The sequence below is a fragment of the Apis florea genome, unplaced genomic scaffold, assembly GCF_048593485.1.
Source record: "Apis florea isolate Af1SG1 unplaced genomic scaffold, ASM4859348v1 contig_3203_pilon, whole genome shotgun sequence".
Lineage (NCBI taxonomy): Eukaryota > Metazoa > Arthropoda > Insecta > Hymenoptera > Apidae > Apis > Apis florea.
In genome coordinates this window covers 1,576,414-1,600,974 of record NW_028256723.1, presented here as the reverse complement: position 1 = coordinate 1,600,974, position 24,561 = coordinate 1,576,414, and the positions used below count along the sequence as shown (strand labels likewise).

General features: G+C 45.9%; 1 protein-coding gene across 3 annotated transcripts in view; it reads right to left on the bottom strand.

Moving 5' to 3' along the window:
• Positions 1-24,561, bottom strand: part of Sox102F (transcription factor Sox102F) — a 210,686-nt gene that overhangs the window by 180,515 nt on the left and 5,610 nt on the right. The window contains exon 1 of one of the 3 annotated variants that reach the window (XM_086910775.1): positions 7,631-9,386. The exons of the other annotated variants lie outside the window; for them this stretch is intronic. The gene's annotated coding sequence lies outside the window, so the exon portion shown is untranslated. Of the gene's footprint in view, positions 1-7,630; positions 9,387-24,561 lie in introns of those variants that run through there. 3 annotated transcript variants of the gene reach the window in all.

The window sequence follows — 24,561 nt, the reverse complement described above, 5'->3', positions numbered from 1 at the left end:
CGCCACGATATCGACCTCCCACCCATCGGAATTCGTCTCTTCTTCTTCTTCTTCTTCTTCTTCTTCTTCTTCTTCTTGAAGAAATCGTCGTCGTCGTCGTCGTCGTCGTCGTCGTCGTCGCCCGTGCATCCGTGGAACAACGATCGTTTCGAGGGACCCCGAAACGAAAAAGGGAACCCGATTAAACACGCACACAGGGCCCATCCTCCTCCTCCTTCCCTTTTCTTCTTCAACGAAAACGATCCACGCGTGTCTCCACCGTGTTCCTCCGCTCTTTTACGATCTTTCACGTGAAACGGAGAAGTTTCGTCTCTCTCTCTCTCTCTCTCTCTGTCGGAGGAGAAGCGCCGCGATTTTTTTCCAAGCCCTTTTCGATGTCCATCGAAAGGGAGGGTGGAGAAATTAAGGGAGGACAAGACGCGGTAGATCCTAGAGGAAGATACCGATACCGCTCGATCCTTGGCCTGGACACCTTCGTAGACGTGGCGTAGCCCTTTAAGAGGTCGAAACTTGTTAGGACGAAAGTGTTTGGCCGTGGGGGTCGATGACCGTTCCATCGACGCGGCGAGGCAGCTGCCGGTAAACGATTCGGCTTCGCTTCAGGTAGATGTGCCCCGATTTTAGAAATTCGATTCGAAAGTGGGGGTTCAACCGTTTGATGGCTTAGCACACCATCATTATACGATTATTACAATTTTCAGATTATAATCGTTATAATCGTTTTGTACTATTTACATTAGCAAATAATTACATTATAGGGACTCTTGATTGATAACCTTTTTAAATATAAATACGAGCGTGCAACCGGTTAATATTTTATCTCTCCTTCGGGCTTCGGTGGATTCGAGTTAATTAACTTACGATTTCTCGCGAATCGAAAGGAGAAGGTCGATCAAAGAGAAGAAGGAGCGGCGAATGCAGGGAGAGAAATTTATTCGAAGGGTTAATTCGAGTTGAGTCGCGCATGATGCCGTTTATCTCGTGAATAGTTCGAGTGGGCGGTGTTGTCTTCGAAATTAAAAATTTCGGGTGAATCGGTTCGGGAAGCCGTCTCTGCCTTACTTTATTTCTCAGCTGTTGGCCGTTTTATGGGCCGAATCCTCTACGCGAGCATTAAACCCCCGAAACGCTTTGATCTTTTATACTTGGTTCGTAGAAGCGTGGATCCGATGAGATTAAGTGGGCGAACGGGTCGAGATGACTCTGGGAACGCGCGCGTGTTGTTTCATATGGCGCGAATGATAAACGCGCGTGCGACTTCTCTTCACGTTCGAGGGGATAAAAGCGAACGTGTTTCAAGTCGATACGAGGAAAAGAGAAAAGTCGATTGGAACGAGAGACGAGTTTGGATTTGGAAGAGAAAAGAGAGCAGAGATTTACGCGTCTGTTAAAATTTGAAACTTTCTTTCAACTCGATGAAAAATCACTTACTATATTTAGGTCTGCGCAATTTTTTTAAATATATCTTATCCGAATTGTTATTCGCGTCTTGAACTTTTGCGATCTTTGAACGGAGCAAAGGTATTTTTTAAAAATGCTTTGAAAAAAAAAAGAACACGAATTCCGATTTTTACATATTTACACACATCGAAATTATCTTCCATTGATTTGAGGAAATTCCGGATCATTTGATCGATCGTTTCTTACGCGATTCGAAATTTTCAATTCTGAGAAAATACAAAGTACTTGCATTTCTATTCGAACAGCCATCGAGAAAAAGAAACTATCTCATCGAATTTTCTTTAAATAAGTTTTCACGCAAACATTTTCAATCCCGTGTAAAACTGTCCCCAACAACGAGATCGTTGGATTCGCAACAAGATCTCCCATCTTTACTCATCCGACCAATGCAAATCGGTTAAATTGCGATCGTCCTCGAGTCGGTGGATTGATCGATCGATTCGAGGCGCAGCCAGCATGATCGTCCAACCGTTTCGCTCTTGTCGACCACGTTGTTCTACACACACGCGTAAAAAGAAAGAGAGAGAATCCTCGGAACAACAATAGAGAGTTTGGTCGAAAGGGATAGCCGGGCATTTTCCATGCCAAGGCTAACTGGATTGACTTCCAAGATGGATTATGGTCCACGGCGGAGAGACACGTCTCATTGTGTTCGGCCGGCCTATATGGCGAAAACCACCTGTTTCGCAAAAGTCAAACGCCATCGGCGATTCCCCAGATGCGTTCCCTTCCCCGAGATCGAGGCCCGATAAACAAAACAAGAATGTAAACATATTCAAATCCGTTCTATCGTACATACAGCGTGTAACTACCACGTAGCGGAGAAACGTAACTTTCATTCCCTTTGCGCGGATCCGATTATCGCCGCCGAGTTATGCCGACAACGACCACCGCTACACGGCCGTTTTTCAAGATCGCGCCCGACCGATCCTAGATAATTAATATTTGCATTTCCCGCCGGGGGAGAAATTACGGCTGCTTACGCGTGGCGATTGGGCGAGAGATCGTCGAAAGGCGCATATGATTTTCGCATCATTTCGCGGACCGGTGAAACTTCAAGCAACGGTTTTTTACGTAATAATTATTCAGATCGTATTTGGATTGTAGATATGATCGTGTATTTATGAAATGTGCGGTTCATAGGAAAGAGTTTAAAAATTAAAATCGAGAGAATATACGTATGTATGTATATATTGGATAGAAAGTAGAGTTTTAATAGGTTATCACGATGGCTAAATATCTTGTTTTAAGTGGAATTTTTTGCGCCGTAAAACGCGCAATAAATCGGCCGAGAAATCTGAGCAGCGTGTTGGAATAAGAAATGATAAGTAAAATGTACTAACAATCGCTATTGAATATTTAAAAGTATTAAACTATTCCGCCAATATAAAGCATGATATAGCGAGTTTCGTAACGTTTTTGTAAAATATTCGTTTTTTTCCGCGTTCTTCTCAAATAAACCCATGCAATCTTCGATTGCGCGATTGCTTTAATGCGCGACGCACGCATTCGTGGAAAAAATTTCGTTTCCATGCAAACACTTCGCCAGGGAGTACTATCGCCAGAGATCTCGCTCGCGATCCATTTTATAAGAATTATAAAAAAGGACCATCATTACTAACCATTGTAAGATACGCAGGAGCAGGTAAAATTCTAAACGAAACGCGACGAAAATCAGAAAGAGAGAGGCTCGAGAGAGAAAAGAATAATCGCGAAGGAGTGAATTAGCATACGTGCCGATAACGGAGCGCGAAACGTCAATAGCCGCTCTCGCGAACATGTCAGATTTGTATGCAAATTGGTAGACGCGAAATGAATATAAGGCGGTTTAAAGGATTTCATTTTGAGCGTTTACGAGTCGCTAACACACGTAGCGACAGGGATTTTGCGGGGGCGGGGCTTTGAGCCACCGAGACGAGCGTAACTCAACGGCGATCGTTGAAGAGCACGCGAGAAACAAGCGAAGAAGATTTACGACAAGGGAAAATATATACCTTCCACGGTTCTGCACGGTTCTGTCTGTGCACCAGCCACCAGGAGGAAGAGAGAATTCCGTCCCAAGAAGAATGAGAGACGGCTGCGTGGAACGTGGCTGGCTGCGTCGCAGGGGATGCAAACTCGCTCTCCTTTGTGACGTAGCGCGTAAAGGGTTTAACCCTCCGATTCTGCCCGGCGAATTCCGCCAGACGACGACGACCACGCTTCTTCGCGCGTACTTTTCACTCGCCCACTACGAGTTTTCTTTCTCTTTTCCCTTCTCTCTTTGTCCGCAATCTTCTTCTTATCCTCCCCAAAACGATTTGCGCAACATCTTTGATTTCGAACAATGAGAAGAATAAGGAAGAACAAGTTTTTCTTCGTTCGTCTCTTCGAATTTTGCGTTTGGTAATTTCTTCTCTGAAATCTTGGGAAGAGTATCTATGGAGGATCGACATCTTTGATTTTTGGAGGGTGTGAATCGGAGAAGAATGAGTTTTCTGTAGGTTTTTTTGAACTTTGAACGACGGGATAATAATATAAGGATAGGACATTTTTGATTTTTCACCAATCAGACGAGTCTTTTTTGTGGAATTTTACAATTCAAGAAAATTTATTTGTTTTTTTCCCTTCCTTATCTCTCGGAGATTTAATTGGAGCAATAATCGAAGTTGTAAAATTTGCATAATTATTATCACGGTGGTAAGTGAGCGACTTTCGAATCCGTATCGCTTATTACTATGTCTTAATTGTACGGTTTAAACGCAGCTACGCACAAAATAAAATAAAAGAAGATATTTATACGCGCGATGTATTTATACGGAAGACACAGAAATATATGCAATTTGCCAGCAAGATTAAGCGTTTATGGATATTTTATCGGCCAAGCTATAATTACCAACAGTTAAAACAGTGACAAAAACGCGATGGAAAATTCTTAAAAAGTGTCAAAAGTCTGAAAATCCGATTGAACATACTTCGAGGATACTGTGATTTTTCATACCGTGAAATTCTTCGAAGAAGAACAATTACCATCGCACTTAACAAATCTCAAACTTCCATTCTTTCCAAACCGTATTTAGCAGATAGAAAGTATCATCTGTTCAGAGATCCGTCCACGTCCTCCTTCTCCTCCTCCTCAACATCATTAGTTCGTTATTATTTAGAAAATCCGGGCGGATCTCAGCCCGTCTCTTTACGACGTGACGCGCCGACGAATTGATTTCGAGCAATCTCGCCCGTTTTCTTTCCTCTCCTCCTCGAGCGACTCGAGAACTCACGTTGCGTGGAAACGTTGCTAACCCTCCCTCCCCTCCCCTCTCCAGCCGTTTTAGAACGCTCGCAGGTGCATGAACGCGTGCACCACGCGGTTGGAAATGAAGAAGGGGAGTGGGGAGGGGGGACGGCAAGCGAAAGAAAAAAATAAATAAACGGTGTTACGTGTTATTCGCAGGAAGCCACTTTGGCCGGTTTTAATATCGCTCGATTCAATTAAAATATTTATCCAAGGCAGAAAGGGAGAAAGTTCGAGAAAGTGAGAAGTTTTACGCGATCGATGGGACAGGAGGGGAAGGAGGAGGAGGAGGAGGGAGAGGAGGAGCGGTCCTCAGGGTCGCGCGTCGCCCGTCCCCCTTCCGATTCATCTCGATATTTCATTCACGAGTGAGAGACCGGAACGATACGAGTTTGACGGTCGAGAATGGGTTTTTTTCAGCAATTAAAAAGGAGGGGAAAAAAAAGAAAGAAAGAAAGAAAGAAAGGAGAGTCGATTGTGGAGTTCGTTCGGAAGATTCGCGGGACGTGGGTTCACGGTTCCAGGAACGCGGAGGCCCCCAGGACTTTCTTGGCCTGACTCCTCACCGGTATCTGGCTGCCGGACGTTTTACGACGCTCGCCGCTTGCCCATAAATCGTGGAACGCGGACCGATTTATACATCGATATCGGTGCACTTAAGTATACAAATGTGCCCTTAATTGGACTGTCTCCTCCCGTGCGTACTATAAAAGCGGCACTTCACTCGCCACCCAAATCACCGCTGACAGCACCTCCTTTTAAGTTGGAAATATGGCCACTAAACGTGGCCACCGTTCGAACGGAAAATATCATTTCCGTTGGCCGAGGTGTGATAGCCGCCCTTCCAGCAATTTCGGTTCACCCGACAGTTTCTTTCCCTTATAAACAAAGTCTAATAATCGCGCATCGTTTGCGAGAATTAAAAAAGTGTCGAAAAGTTTTAAGTGTCTGAAACGTTTGACACGCTCGATACTCTCGCAGTTTAATTAATATTCTCGGAATAATTGATCGAAATGAGGAAAATTTCTGACGGATATTAATAAAAAAAAAAAAGAAGAAAGTCTAAATTCATCGATTCTCGCGCGGGAATCGAAAAAAGAAAGATCGAATGGTTCTATCGGTGACTTCGAAAACGGTTCGATCGGTTTACGCAACTGGATTAATTAAATGTATTAGAAAAGGTCGGTGTCTCGCTCAGATCAATAACAAGTTGCTCGTGCGTATAGGGAATTTCTATTCGCGATGGAAACGTGTAATTAGCAGCGCTGATTAATAATTTACTATCCACGCGGCTCGTCCCGCGGAACGGATGCTTTCTCCCCAGGAACTCCTTCGTCGCGTTATATTTCACGGAGATGCGCGGAGGAAGGCTCGTTTGGAAGGATAAAAGAAACAAATTGAGAGAGAAGTGTAATTGCAACTTAAGACACAGTTCATGAGTTTGCTACTACCACTCGAATATAAATTTTCGACATTAGAAGTCAGGCATTGATATAATTGATATAAGACGCGTGAGAAAAATTTCTTTATCCCAAACGATTATTTTTAAGAATAGTTCGAATTTTAGAATTTTTTAATTATCGAAAGAGATAAATATTCTAAAATGATTTGAATTTTAATCGGAAAGGAATTTCTTGGATAAATAATTAAAATATGTCTTCTCGTGCGAAGATTGTAGACACATTGTGAATAGATTCACGATATTCCCTGGATGTTAACCGGAGATAAATATAGAAAAACGCGTGACAGCGTGACATCGTGCATTAGACAGGAGAAGAAAGATTAATTTGCCTACGTTTGAATCTCCGCCTATTCCTATTTTTCCGGTACCATTGTATTTTAATCGCATCCGCCAGCGAATAATATCTCGAGATAATTTCAGGGAAAATGTCAAAGGAACGTCAATAAATAGACGCGTGTTTGCATATTTGTGAATCCTGTCGGCCATACCGTTCGAATTAATTTTCTTCCGCTGCAACGGAAATGACGTGGCCGATTCGCTCGATTTTATCATTTAACGCGGAAAAATTCTTATTTCGACCCTTCGTTCGATGAGTCGAAGCACCGCGATACGTTGTAACAATTTGTCTCGAATCTTCGACAGTCTCAAACTCTATCTCTCCACACGACGACGTTTCCCATTACAAACTTTTCCACGGAACGATCCCTTCGCGTCGAAAGCATCGCGCTGTCGAATCCTCGAAATAAAATTCCATCGTTGGACCGATTACCTTTCCGTGTAATCCGCGCGCAAAACGCTCCACACGAGCTTTCTGCTTTCGACGAATTTCGCCGGCGAAGAAGTTTCACCGAACGTGTCTGTCTATGTGTCGACGGTGTTGCGTTATAAACGTGACCGAGCGCAGCCGGGCAATATTTTCACCAGGCAGAAATCGGCCTGGGTCCGATCACGTGCGGCCGATAACAGGTCGGATCCGACGATGTTTGTTCACCCGGCTTGTCTACAACGGAGCGCCGCCGCGGAACGATTATCGACGTTCGACAATCGAAGGATTTATCGTTCCATTTGCCGGTCGAATTCGCGGTGGCTCACGACTCGCGAAACCGAGCGAGAGGGAACGAGAGATCCGAGGGGAGCAACGCTCCTTAAAGAGCGAGAGAAAGAGAGAGGGAGAGAGGCATCTCCGACAACGCGATGGAACGTTGCACCCGTGTCGGCGTGCCGATTCCTCTTCACTTATCGCTACGTTGCTTTATTAGGAGATACCTTTCGACAGAAGATGCACCAGGCCACGTTTTTTGCCACGTTTAAACCAGACCCGGGACACCAGTTGTTACCGCTTCGAGAGGAAACTGGAAAGTTTCTTTCTGCCTAACGGAGACCGCGTTCGAAGGCCGGTTGTTAAAAATGCGTGGAAATATCGTTAATGGACTCACCACTCGGTCCCAGCTGATTGCTTCCGCGAGGAGCGAGGAGCGTGGAGGATCGCGCGGATGATCATCGATCACCGCGACTACTCGTCCGCATAATCGGTTTCCACTCTGCTCGAATCACCTTTGCTACGTATTTCGTACGTATATATATATATATTTGGACGACACCACAAGAGACAATGCTCCCTGAAACAATCCCGGTTCACACTGACACGACGAGCACGACGCGTTACCAACCTCGAACCAAGTCGGATCGTTTCGCGATCGTTGCACTGTGGGAGCACGAGTTTCGAACTAATTGAGCGATCATCGAGATCGGTAGCGGCAAACGGCGTTCGAAGCCGGTCTTCTGTCACTCGGAACCACGATCACGAAGGGTACGAAGATCCGTGTTGTTTGTCACGAAGGCAAGACACACGAAGAGAGAGAGAGAGAGAGAGAGAGGAAGAGGGAGCACTGAACGCAACAATGGACACCAGTCGTTGTTCACGGTGTTGTTCACTTTGACTCACATGCCGATGACAACCACGTCCAGAGAGCCGTGGACGGTTCAATCGGAGCGGGGGGGCCCGAAGAAAAGGAACGATTAGATGCTCTCTCTGACCTGGGGAACGGAGCAAAAAGGGAACCGGAATTGAGACGAAGAGTAGGACGGGAAGAAAAAGAGAGGAGAGAAAGAGAGAAAGAAAGAGAGAGCGGAGAGGACACGAGACGTCACTTAGCACCCAAAAATTTCTTCCCAAAACTCACTCCAGCCTCTCGAGCTGGGCCGTTCCGCGATAGTTTCGATACGATCGGTCGATTCCTTCCTCCCTCCGTCCTTCCGTTCGTCTTCTCACGATCCACCACCACCACTGGCGATACACCAACGAGCAGGGCGAACAATAAAGATGACGGTAGCGGCGACAGACAGCGCGCGTGTTCCTCGGGGAGCTCACGTTCCAGAACAATTAACCCCAAAGTCTAATCGATTTAATTAGGCGTCAAGCATAGCCTCCTCCCGATCAATCCTGCCCATCTCGCCCGTCCACGTCCTCCTCCTCCTCCTCCCCGTCATCGGCTCCCCTCGATTCTAATCGACCGGTCGACGTCTTCTTTCGGGACGAAGGAATCGGCCGAGGGGGGGGGGGGCCAAACCAATCGATCGATCACCCTTGCCAATCACCAGTTTATACTTTCAACCACTTCCCTTCCTCCTCTTAAACTTCTTCTCTCCTCCCTCTCTCGTACGCGAGATATCCCGAATATATCGGCGACGATCCCAGCACACACCGAACGATCCAAGATAAATATATATATATATATATGTATATATTCCACTGGAGAAACTATCGAGACCGGATGACACTCGTCGGGCGAAAATGGGACGGAGAAAGAGGGACGAAGAAGAGGCAGGGTGGTTGCGACGACGGCGGCGAATTCCCACGTGTTCAGACGGGCGGGCCGCCCCGTGCGCGGCTCGCTGTCAGAGGGCGCGGCGACGATGCGCTGCTGCTGCGTCCCGTCATCCTTTGACCCCGATCGAGCGCACGGAGGAATCTCGGAGGAGCCGTCGACTGAGGCGGCGACTGTCACGCGTTGTCCACCGAATTGGCGCCCGATCCTTCTTCCTCGAAGCCCTCGCTCGTTCGAGGCCCGAATTTCCGACGCGGGACGGACGGTTCTTCTCCCCCCCCCCGGCGGGGTGAATCCTGGAGGCGGCAACACACGGTCGAAAACACACAGGGGGCAGCGAGAGAGAGCACGGTGGGGACACGGCGCGAATCGCCACGGACGATGACAATGATAATGATATAACAATAGCGTGCGTTCTCCGCTGGTTCAGATCTTACACTGAAGACCAAGGTACACATACACATGTGTGTCGGCCGGGCCGACAGGTAGAAGAAGGAGGTAGAGGCTGAGAGAGGTAGGAGGAGGTGGAGTGTGGCTCCGGAGGGAGGGGAGCTAGCACGCTCTTGTGCACCGGCCACACACAATCGCGCGTCTCGCCTCCATACATAGAGAAGGCTCTCGGGGCCCGAAGCGTACTCTCTCGCGTCGAATCGGCGGCGGATCGCCTCTCTCGCGCGCGCCAACGTGCCTTCGCTGTACACACGAACGGGATAATACGCGCGCCCGTGTTCTTGTGCTCGATACGTATTTACGTGTATATATACATATATATATATCGATATAATACGAACGTGGATCGAGAGAGAGAGAGAGAGAGGGACGGTGTGCGTAGCCGCGTCGATGCGTAGCCGCGTTCGCGTACGGGCGCACGCGAGCGAGGGAAAGAGAGAGGAGGGAAGAAGAAAGGAAAAGAGAGAAAGAGGGCAGTGTGTGTGCCTACACGCGAGGAGACAACGCCATACCGCGCCACACACAGGTATATAATACCCAAGCATCGGGCCAGCCTCGCCTCGTCCCGCCACGGCACCTCGCCTCGCTTACATACGATACGATACGAGCGAGCCACAAGGCAGGCAGGCAGGCAGGCAGGCAGGCAGGTAGCGCACAAAACTAAAGAGACTCGCGGGGAGAGAAGTCGTGGTGGCGGGACCGAGATGGTGACGGAGGAGAGACGGAGAAAGAGGGCCGAGACGCAGGTTGAGCCAGGTGGGAAGGGAGGGAGGGAGGGAGAAGGAGAGAGCGCTAGAGACAAGCGTGCACGGGCAGGAGGGAGCGAGAAGGGTAGAGGGAGAGAAGAAGGGGGAGCGAGGACTAACCACTAGCGAGGTAAGAGAGGAGACGACGAGTGACCAGAGAGAAGAGACGAGAGAAGAGAAGAAAGACGGTCTCTGGAGGAGAGACTCCAGTGGAGGGGTGTGCGTATGTGTGTGCGTGAGTGCGCGCGCGTGTGTGTGTGTGCTCCGTTGCTGCTGGTGCTGGTGGCTGCTGTCGGTGCTGCTGTTGCTGTTTAAAGCCGCGAGTACGCACGCTTTAAGCCAGTCGCGCGAGTATTATCTCTCCCTGTCTCTCTCTCTCTCTCTCTCTTTCTCCTCCCTCCGCCCATCGGCTCGCCAACAACCTTCTAGAACTTCTGTTCTGGGGATGAAAGTGGGGTAAAGCCCTGGCGGCTGCCAGCAGGACGCCTCTGTATCGGGGGCCTGTGTTCCTCTGTTCATTGATCGGGCTCGGTTCGATTCGGTTCGGTTACGGGGTTCGGCCGGTCAAGGCGTAGTAAAGCGAAGACGTCTACGAAACTGTTCGAGGAAGAATGGAGAGCTCACTTTTTGCTTTTCGATTACGGGATGGATAGATATATCTCGTCGCCACTTAGGCCGTATTTTCGGGATAGGATTTTTGGAAACTTGGACGGATCGATCGGAGGAGGAGGACGCGTATAGCAGTATCCGTCGCCGGTTTCGAGACGTATCCGGTTTTATCTCGGGCAAGGATCGATAAAAGCGGGGCGCGCAACAAGGATTAAGACGCGCGGAGAGGACGATCTCCTCTGTCGTGCTGTCTCTCGTTTCCATCGGCCGAATTACCTGTCATCTCTTCTTATCTCGGACAATCCGTTCATCCGTCTCTTCGCCTCCCCCTTCCCTCCGCCCTCCGAGAGAAAGGACGCTCACCCGTTTCGTACCGTTCGCCGCTCTTGTTTTTCTCCGTTCCAGCTCGTCATCCGGTCCATCCATGGAATAATCGTGAAATTAATTGGATCGATATCCCCCCGCACACAAGGGATAAATAAATATATATGTATATATATATAGCGCGTACACTAGCACTACTACACGGCACGTAACACCAGAAGATCAGCCTCTCTCTCTCTCTCTCTCTTCTCTCCTCTCCTTGACTGTCGAATCGAGAGATCCTCGCGAGGTGGAATAGCGACACGCGTGAACAATAGCGGCGGCACCGTTACATAAATCGAATTACCTAACAGGCCGAGTCATTGCACAACTGTATTTGCGTGCCTCGATGGTACCAAAGTGATTTGTTTGCGCGTAATTTAGAACATCTGCGCGCACGTCCTTGACGAGCCGTCAAGCTCGTCGTGGGCACAGCTCGTGATAATACACACTCGGCGAAGGACGTTCTCGAAAACTCGCGCTCGCTTCGCTCTTTGAAAATATTTCTCTCCTTCTTTCCGATCGTTCTACTCGACGTTCTACTACGCGACACGAGGAGGAGGAGGAGGAGGAGGAGGATGGTAAGGCGATGGTTGGTTCGATGGAAAGGAATGAGAAAAAGGGGAGAAAAAAGAGAGAGAGAAAAGAGAAAAAATTGGGGCCATGGGGAGGAGGGTGTTTGATTTATCGTCCGGTCGCGTTCCGCGCGGCTCGAGGTGGCGCGTTGCGCCACGTCGCGTTCCAATTTTGACTTCCACCAAGGTGTATAATGAATCGGTATGCAAATCCTCGAATAAGGATCATAACTCATTCGTGCGATATCGTGTTCTCACACGCGGTCAATCGGACACGGAGTGAGACACGGCCGCGACGACGAGACTAGGCCCCGGACACATAACCGGCCAGATAACAACACAGCCGAACAACGAACGTGGCAATTACAACTGCATACGCTTCTGCGTGTATTTGCTGCAACACGCTCCACCGATATACGCATACCGCATGACGCGAAAGCAAGGGAAAGATTTTTCGAAAGATTTGCGAAGAATCGAAGAAGTATTCTTCTTTTTTATTTTTATTATATGTTGTAAGAATTCTCGCACGGTCGAGACGGAGAATATAGAATATATTATATTTCCTGGAAAATTGTACGCGTTGACAAAGTGGTAGATATTTATTATCCTACGTTACGGAAAGCGAATAGGAAATTTTTGAATTCGGTCAAATCACGACTACAACTTGTCGCGTGAATAATTCCTTCGCTCCAATTATATCCAATATCGTAAATCATACGCGAACTGTGATCAAGATATTTGCATAATAATTGCTAACTCTAATCTAAATTGATCCAAAAGAATGTTATTTCGAGTAAATGTCAACGATACACCGCGTTCTTTTCTTTTCCATTTCGATTCGTTTAATCGGTTCAATTCGAGCGAGAAAGAAGTTAAAATTCGTTCACGCCTGACTATACCTTTTTCAAAAAAAAAAAAGAAAAAAGCACAAAACTAAAAAAGAACTAAACGTTTCCTGTTTGTTCTTACTTTCGTTCCATCCTGTAGAGAATTCTCTGTGGAAGAAACAGGAGCAGAGCTGTCAGAAGGATGAAAAAAAAAAAAAAAAAAAAGGTATGAAAAAAAAAAAAAAAGAAAAAGTGACATGAAATATGCGATCCTGTTCGCGTAAAAAGTATCGGCCCACCATCGTCCCTGTTAAGTGTCCGCGAAACCCACTCGCGACCGGGTTTCCTCTAGCTGCGTTTCGCAGTCTTTTGCGTCGCGAGCCGAGAGATTTCAGCTCGTCCGGGGGAACCGGCGTGATTAATGATCTCCGGATCGAGAATCCGTGAAACGAGAACCGAGAACACCACGCGAGGATCCGTGCAACCTGTGCGTGCGATCGCCTCCGCATCGAGAAGGGAAGGAGAGGGGAGGAGGGAGGGGAGTCTAAGAGCGCACGAACTCTTACCGATCCCCCGATCGATTCACCGGGGACAAAAAACTCGTTTCCTCCGTGAAACGATCATTGTACTTTCCACGTTTCGTATCCCCCTCGACAATGTATCCGCCTCGAGTTTAACCGGGTTGATCGATGATCGTGCGCCTCCACTTGGCCAACTACTTCTACTTTTATCGATCGAATCCTTAATGCCGCGTATTCTAATTCGATCGACATTCTGCTTCCATCGATTAAGGACTTCGTACTTCGACTCGATCTACATATATATATATATATCTCGCGTTTACTTTTATTGGTTAATCAAGGATCATGCAGTTAATATTCCGGTTCGATCGAAAAATCCGATGATCGTATACTTTGGTCGACGTTTTACCTCCATCGATTAATCATCCGATTTCGACTCGGTTAATATTCCATTTTTGATCGATTAATCAACGATCGAGTCGTGTCGCGCGCGCGTGTGCCTCGACTCGATCAACGTTCCACCGGTATCCTTCCATCGATGGATCGACATTCTCTAAGCACCTCCATCAACCATGTAACCAGACTAACATTGAACATCGTACTTCCGATCGATCAACTTTTCTACTTTAATCCTTGGATCGAAAAGTATTCGAGGAAGAGGACCTTTTCAGACAATAATAATGGGGAGATAATGGATTCGGCGAGACACTCGCGCACACAGAGAGAGACACACATTCACACGAGTGGTAGACACGGAGAACGACGACGGACACGGATTATTAAAGCGTTCGGGGGCGGATTTATCGCGTGCCCGGTGGACATTAACTGGGCAAAGTGTCAAGGGCGACTGAGCTTGTTACGGCGCGGATGCTTCACTTTATCAGCGGGCGAACATTGACGGGAAACGGTGAGAAAGAGAGAGACGGATAGGCAGATAGAAAGCAGATAGGCGGCTACGTTAGGAACGTTAACAGGAGGGGGGGAGGGGGAGGCGAGGCGAGAGAAGAAGGAACGATTGGGCCAGAAGTAAGAGAGAAAGACGGGCGCAAGATGGCCCCGGGATGGGGAGGGGTGGGAGGGGGGAAGGGTCTGGTTCGAAAAGCAGGGTACCCGTGTCCATTGACCGTAGGTACGCCAGTGTCGACCGCATCGATAATTCGATAAAGTGTCCTCACATTACCCTATTGATTGCTCCATTGTCCCGCGACGCTTCTCGGGGCCTCTCTCGTCCAAGCTTTCAACCCCCTTGGTTCAACGCTTTGCTTCCTCTTCCTTGGCCCCCACCGCGGCGGACTCGTTTGTGTGTCTACACGATTATAACGATATTTCCATACGTAAAAGGGATAGCAGTTCTCTATCTATCGATCCACTCCTCCCAGCCTTCGTTGATCATAGCGAAACGGGCTATTGAATTTTCGAAGAGCCTAACCGATTCGACTTCCCACGTATCCTCGAAATATAACGTTGTCGAGCGTGTGTAACGCCGTGTTTCGCCGTTTCAATCGTGAATTTTCCAATATTCGAATCTGGCCTAGCAATCATGCGAATCCTGTCAAATATAAAAACGAATCTTCCAATACGAATCTTCCTGCATCTTCCTTTTTATAGTAGATCCCCCTCTGTAAAATTTCGCGAAAGGAGGAAGATTTGAGCAGGAAGAAATGACAAGAAACATCGAAAGACTAGGCTACGAATAGAATCGTAAGACGATTCCATCGACGATTTCGCTTATTCATTCGATTCGTGGAAAATTGGTAATATTTGTAAAAGGTTTCGTTCCGCGAGGCAGAGAATTCCCTGTATTTTTCTATATCGGCATCGATCGGGGCCACGCGAACGAGCAGGCGGGCGATCTCTGGTGAAATCGACGATCGATTATAGCGTTTGGAGGGTCTGGAAAGGAAGCTGGCGCGGCAAGGCGGCGAGGAGGGACAACACGCGGAGTGGAGAGGATCCGGGGGCCTCCGCTGCATGCCTGAATCCTAATTGAATCGTCAGGATGGGCCGACTACCGGCCCTTCTCCGGCCCGCTGACATCAAGAATGTGACAGACAGTCGGGCATCGTGCCCTTTTCACGATCCCTCCGCGTCGAACCTCCAACGACCCGTTCCGATGTATTGCCTGTCGCTGGCCGTCCACCTCGTTTACGCATAATTTGCTACGCCGTGATTTGGGTTTACGACGCGCGAGACCCCTCTAACCGAGTTAAATCAACGGCGTGTCGCCACCACCTCACCGATCTTTCAAATCCTATCCTTCCTAATATTCTTTCCTAATTTTCCTCGTCCTTTTTCGTAAAAGCGAACAGATACTTGAAGATTTTCGAAGGGAAATTTTTGAAATTCGATCTCAAAGGAGAATTGAAATTTTTATTTTCCCATTTGTGTAAATCAATTATGCTCTTTCTTCGTTGAAAAGGAAGAGTTCGGAATTTTTGGAACAGGCGTTCGATTAAACTAGAACGCAACAACGATTAATTTAAATTTTTGTAATTACGTAAATTCTTTCTGATTAACAAATTATATATGAATTAAATTAAAACGATTCGATTGAGCGATAGAGAATTAAATGGGAAAGATAAAAAGAAAAAAATCGAGTATAAATCAAAAGTATAATCATCTGATTAATCGTTTTTCTAGCATAAAATGGGCGAATCGTGGTCAACCGGTCAAGCTGATCGAAACCGATAATTTTCTGTGAACGATTTATCCGTTCCTGGCCTCTAGAGAATCTTCTGACATTGGACTTGAGCTAAGCTTATCGTTCGTGGTGTTTGTACCTGTTCTTGTGGGCGGAGCACAGCGTGCCATTCTATTTCAGCCCGGCTTTCATTCATAACTTGGGTTTTTAATAGCTTGCCGCAGCATAACGCGCAGTGCCTTTGGCGACTGATTCGAGGATAGCCCCGATTTCTTCGTCCTTGCGACTTTGTAGAATCTCTTTCCTTTTATTCTTCGAAATCTCGAACGAAATCTTTAATCGAAATTTTTAAATTCGAACTTTCCTTATCGTTTGTTGTTATTCAATTTCAAAAAAAGTAATCTTTATCTTTTTGAAAAAAAAATGTACACAGAAAAATTGTTACAAGAGATACTATTTTTTTTTTTTAAATTAAACTTTTTTTACAGATTTTTATTTACAGTACATGATATAATTTTGTACAGAAACGTTATCAAACCATGTTTTACATTTGAATTTCTTGTTTTGTAATCTTAATAATCGATTTCACAAAATCGATACGAAAATAAGGATCAAAAATATTGGGTAATTCCGAAATATATGTATCAAGATAAAACGAACATAAATAATGAATTGCGTGACTAAAGTTATAGCACGTTCGCCTCGAATAGAACCACCCTTCGAACCGAAAGAAAATTTATTAAGCCTTCAAAAACCAATGTATTAAAATACTCTTGCTTTTAATGACGAATAATACACGTATGCACCGACATTGAACACCGTTCCGTTAAATCTTCCTTCGAAAGGAACTAAGGCAGGATTCGTATCAAAAAACATACATCTCGTTATGAGATACAGCCTCCCTACGTCGAATCGATTGCACCAGGTGCACCAGGCGAAATATCGCGTGTATCAGCTAACTTGAAAACTTTATCAAGATTTTCACGGCCCTATAAATTCTTCGAATCCATTTTCATTAATCCTCGCGATAATAATCCAAATAATCAAAAAAGAAAAATTGCGGCAAGTCTTGCTATCGAAATAAAAGAAGACCCGATGCTTCAATGCTTCTTCCATGATAATTGAATTCTCAAGATAATCGATCAAAATAACTCACTCCCTCCAAATTCGATTAAATGAATTTCCAGAAAAAAAAGAAAAAAAGAAAAAAACATTCGACTTGGTTCACACACAAAAGCATCGTCTCACACTTGGACGATCCTCGAGCACGGATGGAATTTAAAGAAAGCGGTTAATGAAGAAATCAGCCGTACGTTGCCCACCGTATGTAACCATAGGTACGGCATATAGGAAAGCGGGCTTGTTCGCTAAGATCGCGAGCAATTTCATTCGCAAGAAAACCCGGAATTACGCAACGAGGCATGGCCCGTCCGGAATGATATATTACAGATGCGATACGAAGATTAGATGTCTGCTACGAGATATAATATTATACCTTTCTCGCGGAATGCGTTTCCTGTTTGACAAAAGAGAAACGGCGCGCTGATCTCGCGAAACGCGGCTGCGGCGCTGCAACGAAACGCGGCGGCCGACGCGGTTTCCGGACGGCCGAGAAACCGGAAGCGTACTTGTTATCGCGAAAAGGCGCGCATCTGCTCGCACCGCCGTAACACGAGCCCGTGGAATTCCGTTTGACATCGAAACGAGCGGATCTCGAATCAGAGATCTTTATCTCTCTCTCTCTCTCTCTGTCTCTTTTCTTTCTCGCATGGCAAACTGTTAATTCGTTCCGTGCATTAACGTTCGAACGATCGAGAGAGAAACGGGTGCAATTAATCTGACAGTGCACAGACGTGTTTCGACCATTTCCGGCTGTCCGTTCGCGCGGCGGGCATATTGAGCAACGTATCACGCGTATATACGTGCATACGTGCACGTCCATTTCGCGTTTCGCGCCATTCGATCAAACGCGGCAACCGCGATTGTTATGGTTAATGGAATTATTATTACTTGTACTCTCGCGTCATTATTACTTTCCCCCCCCCCCTTTTTTTCTTCAATAATGTTTTCAACCGTTTGGACCAAAGTTGATCGATCGTTGTCGTTGCGTTGTATTAAAATCGATATTCGATAAGGTAAATGCTGATTCATTCTCAAAGATAAGGGGAATTTTTCCTTTTTGTAACAGGTAACAGGTACGATTTCTTATGTTAATGCATGTTTACGCAAGTTTCGTCCTCGTTGCAACGCGCAGTATTTTGGGTTACGAAGAAACTGGCTACTACAGATCGATCGAGACGAGGATTACGAAGTTTATCATTATCGTTATTATTATTAGCGTTATTTATTACCCTCATTACCGTTGCCCGCGGTACCCTATTAATCGTCAATTTTATCGGCGCATTCGTCGTACAAAATCATCTTTTTCCCGGCGACAAATTAACCAACGATCTTAAATCGAACGCGTCGTCCACCGAAGAGGACGCACTTCCCTCCTCCTCGTCGAGAACGGAGACACACCATTTTTGTCGCAGGTGTGGACGAATGTTCGGCAACAAATCATATCCTCCCGTGTTGTTCGGGGCACTGGCAGCGAGGCCGTAAGCCGATTAATCCTATCGAGCGTATCTCCAACCGACTCTCTCTCTCTTGACACACGAAGAGGAAGAGAAGAGCGTGACACGCACGTAGGTAGAGGAGAAACCTCTTCTCGCGCGAGAGGGTCCTTTGGGCGCGATCATCCTCCCAGTTGGTCGTAGAAGAAGGAGAGAATAGCGACGGAGAGAGAACGGGGCCCTCCTCCGCGAAGAGGAGAGAGAGAGAGAGAGAGAAGGGGAGGAGGGTTGGGAGGGTTGGAACGGAATATCCGAACAAAGGAGGAAGGGGGAGAGGGTGAGGAGGAGGAGGTAGTACACGGACGGCGCGAGGAGGAGGAGAGGGGCGAGGGCGACGCCACGAGGCTTATAAATAGACACGCGGATAATCACTCAGGATTTATGGTAACCACGGATTATCAAGTTGTACAAGGGGGTATATTTCATATTCGCGACGTTACCTTATTTCAATGGGGGAATACCTGTTCCGCGCGTTACAAACTGCATGAACGCGCATACACGGGACGACACGTGTGTTGCCTCCGCATCCTTCGATCTCCCTCGCTCCACCCTCTCTCCTTCCCTTCATCTCAGGTGTGCACATACAGAGGTATATATGTACATATACGTACGGATGGAAGCTGTGGAGGACACACAGGCTCGGGACCAAGACGCCACGGAACTGGCTCGAAGAGGCGTCCACACGCTCTCTCTCTTTTTCCTTTCTTTTTCATCGTCTTCCTTTATCTCCTCGATCCTCCCCTCTCCGCCCGGAGAGCTCCGTTCATCTCGATCCCGCCACGGCACATGCCCTTCTCTCAAAATCATTCCCACGTTCGCCGGAGTGCGCCTACAAAAGTGGCCGGCCACTTTTCCGAGAGACCGATCCCCTGACCGATCACCGACGACACCGTACACCGGCTCGATATCCGGCTCTCGAGATTAGAGCCGGGACTCTTAACGGGCGGAACGGCGTCGTTGGCGTCGCCCGTCACAGCTGGAATTTCGAAACCACTCGACCGAAAGGATGAAATTGCAGGCGAGATACGAGGCGATGGCCGCATGCGCCTCCTTCGAGAACGAGAAAGGAGAAAACAGAAATTGCTACCAGAACGGGGCCGCGAGTCTTCTTCTTCTTCTTCTTTCTTTTCGTCATCGGTGCCTACTTTTTTTTTCTTTTCTTTTCTTTCTTTTTATTTCTTCTTTTGAACACGGAATGCGTTTTTAACCCCCGTCATCTTAAATCCTTTATAATCGGTGTTTTTATTTATTACGAATCGGAGAATTCGAGTCGATATTATAATTATTTTATTTAGAAATTTGAAGAGGTATCGCCACGTTTACGGGGCAAGGATCATGATGTTTCGGCGGCATCGATTCCCTCCTTCTTCTCAAATTTCACGGTGTCCAAAGAGGAGTCAACATCCCGAGAGGAGGAACACGAAACATTATACAGACTACCTCGGTGTCAGTGATTTTGCTACTGGATATACCACTTTCCTTCCATGATACACGGTTGCCTCGGATACTGTCACAATATTAATGGCTCGAAATCTTAAATTTGTCCTAGCAGGAAATTAGTCCTAGTAAGGAAATCGACGAAATCAATTTTCTTATGCATGTTTACCAATATAGCATTACCTATTATATTTATAATCAAGATAAAAGATCAAGCTCTCTCTCTCTCTCTCTCTATAAGCAGCAGTAACCTCAATTAGTGCGCATAACTCTACCCTACCAGCACCACACCCACGCGCCGATATTAGAAATAAATCACACGCAGCATCCCGAATTCCATAGCCCGTGGAACACGTTTCCTTACCAAGAAACAACGGTTCCATCTCGCCTAACAGGATTCGATTCTTGCTCGGCCTAACTCTTCTCCTATACCTAGACACACACAAACACACAAATACACACACACACATATATATCCGCGAAGAAAAGACGCGTGAGAAACGCCTCTAAGCGTAACCCCTCGACTCGCGCGACCCTTATCGCGCCTCCACTATCTCGCGCGTACTCGCCGCGAGTCGATCGATAGTGAAAATGGAAAATGATCCCTCGTTTCGTTCATCGATTTCGAACAGCAAGCGTGCCGCCTCGGTCCTCTTTCCTCCACGGCAATTACAAAAAAGAAGTTGGAAGAAGTGGATGGATCGTCAGAGGCGATGATGCAACAATGCAAGGGGAATTGCACAAAGAAAAAGAGAGAGAGTTCCTTCACCCCCACCGAAACGAAAATATTCCCACAGCTCGGGATCAACAACGCGGGCTTCCCATTGTCGACGCAGCTAGGGCTAGGTGCCGCTTCGACAATGGCCCGATATCCCTCGATCCGAAACGTCTTTCCATCGCGATTGTCGAGCCGCCCCCATTATGCGCCAGGCCCACGGATCAGGTTGCTCTCAGGATTTTCTCTATCGGGAGGAGGGGGCAGATGTTCGAAGAAGTCCCAGAAGTTTCGACGAGACAGGTGGAACTGTTTTAACACAGGACTTGTTCGTGCGGGATTTTTGATTTTTTTCGGGAGGAGGGGATGAGAATTTTTCTTCTTTTCCTTTTTCTCTTTGTATCGTGGTAATTTGCGGTACGGGGATCGCGTGTTTATTAAGAGTTGCTTGACGCTTTCGCGCGTTTGTAAATGTTTATTGGAAATTGAGCTTATCGGCATTGGATATATCGCTATGTCGGGTATGTTAATCTACCCGCTTCAAGATTAACTATCTAATAACAGTTTATTACAAGTTGTACAAGTTAAGGAAGAGTTGGACAGACTCGTAAGAGGAGATTGTAATAACATAAATTATCATATAAATTATCATCGTAAGGTATCGAAATCGAGTAAAAATTCGGCAATAATTCGAAAATTCGTGAGAAGTTGTTATAACTTATATTTGGAAGAAAATTCAACGTGAAAAATTTATGCGGAAAAATCTGATAAAGAATGGATCGCAGAAGACGAATCCAACGCGTGCATTCGAATAAATTATTATCATATTCTCTTCAACCGTGATATCATTACCTACCTTCATATCTCAAATCCATGAGATACATTCTATTTCCATCTTTAACGATGATGAATCTAATTTACTGTTAACAAAGTAGCTAATGACCGTGTACACGCGGCGGAATATCTTCTCGAATGTCGATCCACGTGGAATTAATCCGGCTTATTAAATAGCCGCGGAAAAGACGATAATTCTTGTAAAAAGAAAGAAAGAAAAAAAAAATAATCTGACCAGCACGCAACATTTCCAGACACGCGCGCAAAAACGTTGAATTAATTCATCTAGCCAGGACGATTATCACTCTCTTTCAAAGACGTGGTCACGGCACGTGGAGCCGCATAACATTCACGGATCCACGCTAAACGTCGTTTCGCTTATCCGACACAGTTACACACCTCGACGCGGCTTATCCTTATTCTTAATCTCGCTCTTCAAATTTCGATCCAAATTTTCTCTCCAACTTTTACCCCTCCCCCCCCTCCCCCCTCCCCCCCCAGATCGCAGGACATGACATCATTCTTACTCGATTCATTTGCAATTGTTGTCTCACTTGCTTAAGGCACGAAAGATCTTTCTACGTATATTAAGAAATGTATAAATATATATATATATAAAGAAATATATAAATATATATATTTAGAATATTTTTATTTATTATAAATATTATTTATTATTTTTATAAATTTATTTATTTATTATAAATATAAAAATATTCCAAAGAATTACAGTGTTTGTCCAATTGCGAAGAGTTTACGTTTACTCCTAGATCGTGTTTATCATCGAAAGAAGAAAGAAGAAAAGAAATGAGAGAGAAGAAAACGAAGGTATCGAGGTCCCAAATCTCAAACGACTGTCTCAACGCCGATCGTCCATCTCGAATCTGGCAAACATTTGGCCCATAGGTAGCGGCGAGAAAAGAAACACACGTCGGATTGGACACATGCGAACGGTAATTGAAGAAGATGCGCCCCTATATGGCGGGTATTCATCTGACAAATCCATTCATCCGTTCACCTCTGCGGCCTTGAGCGGTTCAACGGGGCGCTTATACGGGCGAGAGAAGTAAGCACATAGCATTCCATCGGCAAATGAAAGCGTGCACAAATTGATCGACTGCTTTCAGGAACGATACTTGAGATTGTATTTCCAAAAAATACAATACAGTACAAAAGTATAATATCCAATTATTATTTTGAAACTTGCAACATCGAAGCATTATTTCTTCGATAAATTTACTAGAAATCAGTTGTCTCAAATAACATTTAACAAATCGCAAGCATTTCGAATTTTACGAATTCTTCCACGTAACAAATATCGTTATACATATATGTTTTTCATATTTTCAAATTCGTATTTTGAATTCGCTGTTGGAATATCAGACGTTGAATTGGACAAAAAAATTTTCACGAATTAATCTCTTTAGTTCATACTTTCCAGATCGTTTCAAACGATGACTAGACGATTCCTCGTGAATGTTATCTCCGAATAAAGGATCGACCCGCGGAAATATTCCGTGATATCGGGATTTATTGCCCTCGAATCCGTCCCGAAACGCTCCATACTTGGCCGAGCTTGTTCATTAGCGCGATAATGGCTTGCATCCTTCATCTCGTCTCGAATCGACGTTAGATTACGCGCATTCCTTACATCGATACGCCTTTCCATCGTCCACGAAATAACATTCCGCGATCAAGACGGGAAAAGGGGGACTCGTCGTTGAAATCAACGCAACGATGCGTTAAACGCGCCAGAATACATTGTCAATCGTGGAAAATCCTTGCCTCCCGAGAGATGATCCCTCTCACTCTTTCTCTCTTCGAGTCGCTCCACCGCTCCACCTTAATTAGGCCTGGATTTATAATAGCCGCCGATCGAATCCTCGACTGATCGATTTTAGAAGCTCTCGAGCGTGTGTTAGCTTTTGATTATCGTTGTTATTATCATTTAAAGATAAGGAGAGGGACGCGAGGTAACGAGCGGGCGAAAATAAGAAGAAGAGTAGAGGGTAATCGAGAAATACGGCGATCGAATACGCGTTAATATCGACGTTAACCATCCCCGTGTTTTGGCATCGTGGCCGTGTAAAATATCCCCATGGGATACCTCCTTATTAATTTTTCGCCAGGCCGGATCGCCGCCGTAATTCCTTCCGCGGCCGAGATATTCAGCTTTTGCTCGTAATTATATCAGCGACGATTTAAATTCTAATGCCCGACCGCGGCGAGTCCGGTTAATGATCTCTCGTCACGAGCGGTGAGCGCGACAGGGCGAGGGGACTCCCGTAAGGGGAGAAAGAGAGAAAAATTAACGCTGAAAGTGCCTGTGGAGCAGATCAAAGCGAAACGCGGTTTAACGTCGTCACCGGTTTTGTCGAACGTGAAACGACCCGGGCCGCCGCGATATTCGTCGTTAAAGATACGCTTCGAACGAGAGCAGAAGCTCGCCTCCTATATACGCGTGCACACGTATGTGTGTGCGTGTGTATGTTATATATAAATAAACTCGACAACGAGAAACATTCGTTGTCCCAGGGAAGAAATCCAACGGTAGAAAACCAGCTCGTTACCCGGTAATCTTACCGTGAAAGAGGACGACGTTACGTTACGTTTATTTGTGTTTATCTAAGGTGAATATAATAACGCTTTTTTGATCGGTTGAAGAAGAAGAGAGGCAGTGTTTCATCGTAACGAGTAAAACGAATATAACCGATAATAGAGTTATTTTGTCCTTCAATTTTGCGGCATTTTATAAATCTTTTTTTGTTTTAATTTAAATATATAATATCAAGATAGCTCGGATATACTCCGACTTATATTTCTCTGACGTTTAAATAAACGTTTAAGAATCCTTATACGCTTTGTAAAAAATTTGAGAAAATATTTCGAGCACTTTCTTAAATAATCTTGTTCAAACGTGTTCAAAAGATATTATTACGTAGTAAAGTTCAAAAAGGATTTCGCGCGTTAATTTATATTCTATTCCGAAGATTAAGAAAAATATAATTACGCACGAAACGAATCTTGGCCGTTCCTTTATTTCGCCTTTATTTTACGGCGAATAGAAAATCGTACGCGCATTTTTTTGTCACGAATACGGTCACGCGTTTACGCAACAATCGTTCCTAAACCGATCGATGGTAATTCTTTTAGGCGGAAAAAGCGAATAAAAGGCGGCGTAACCAACAACGAAAAGAGAAAAATGG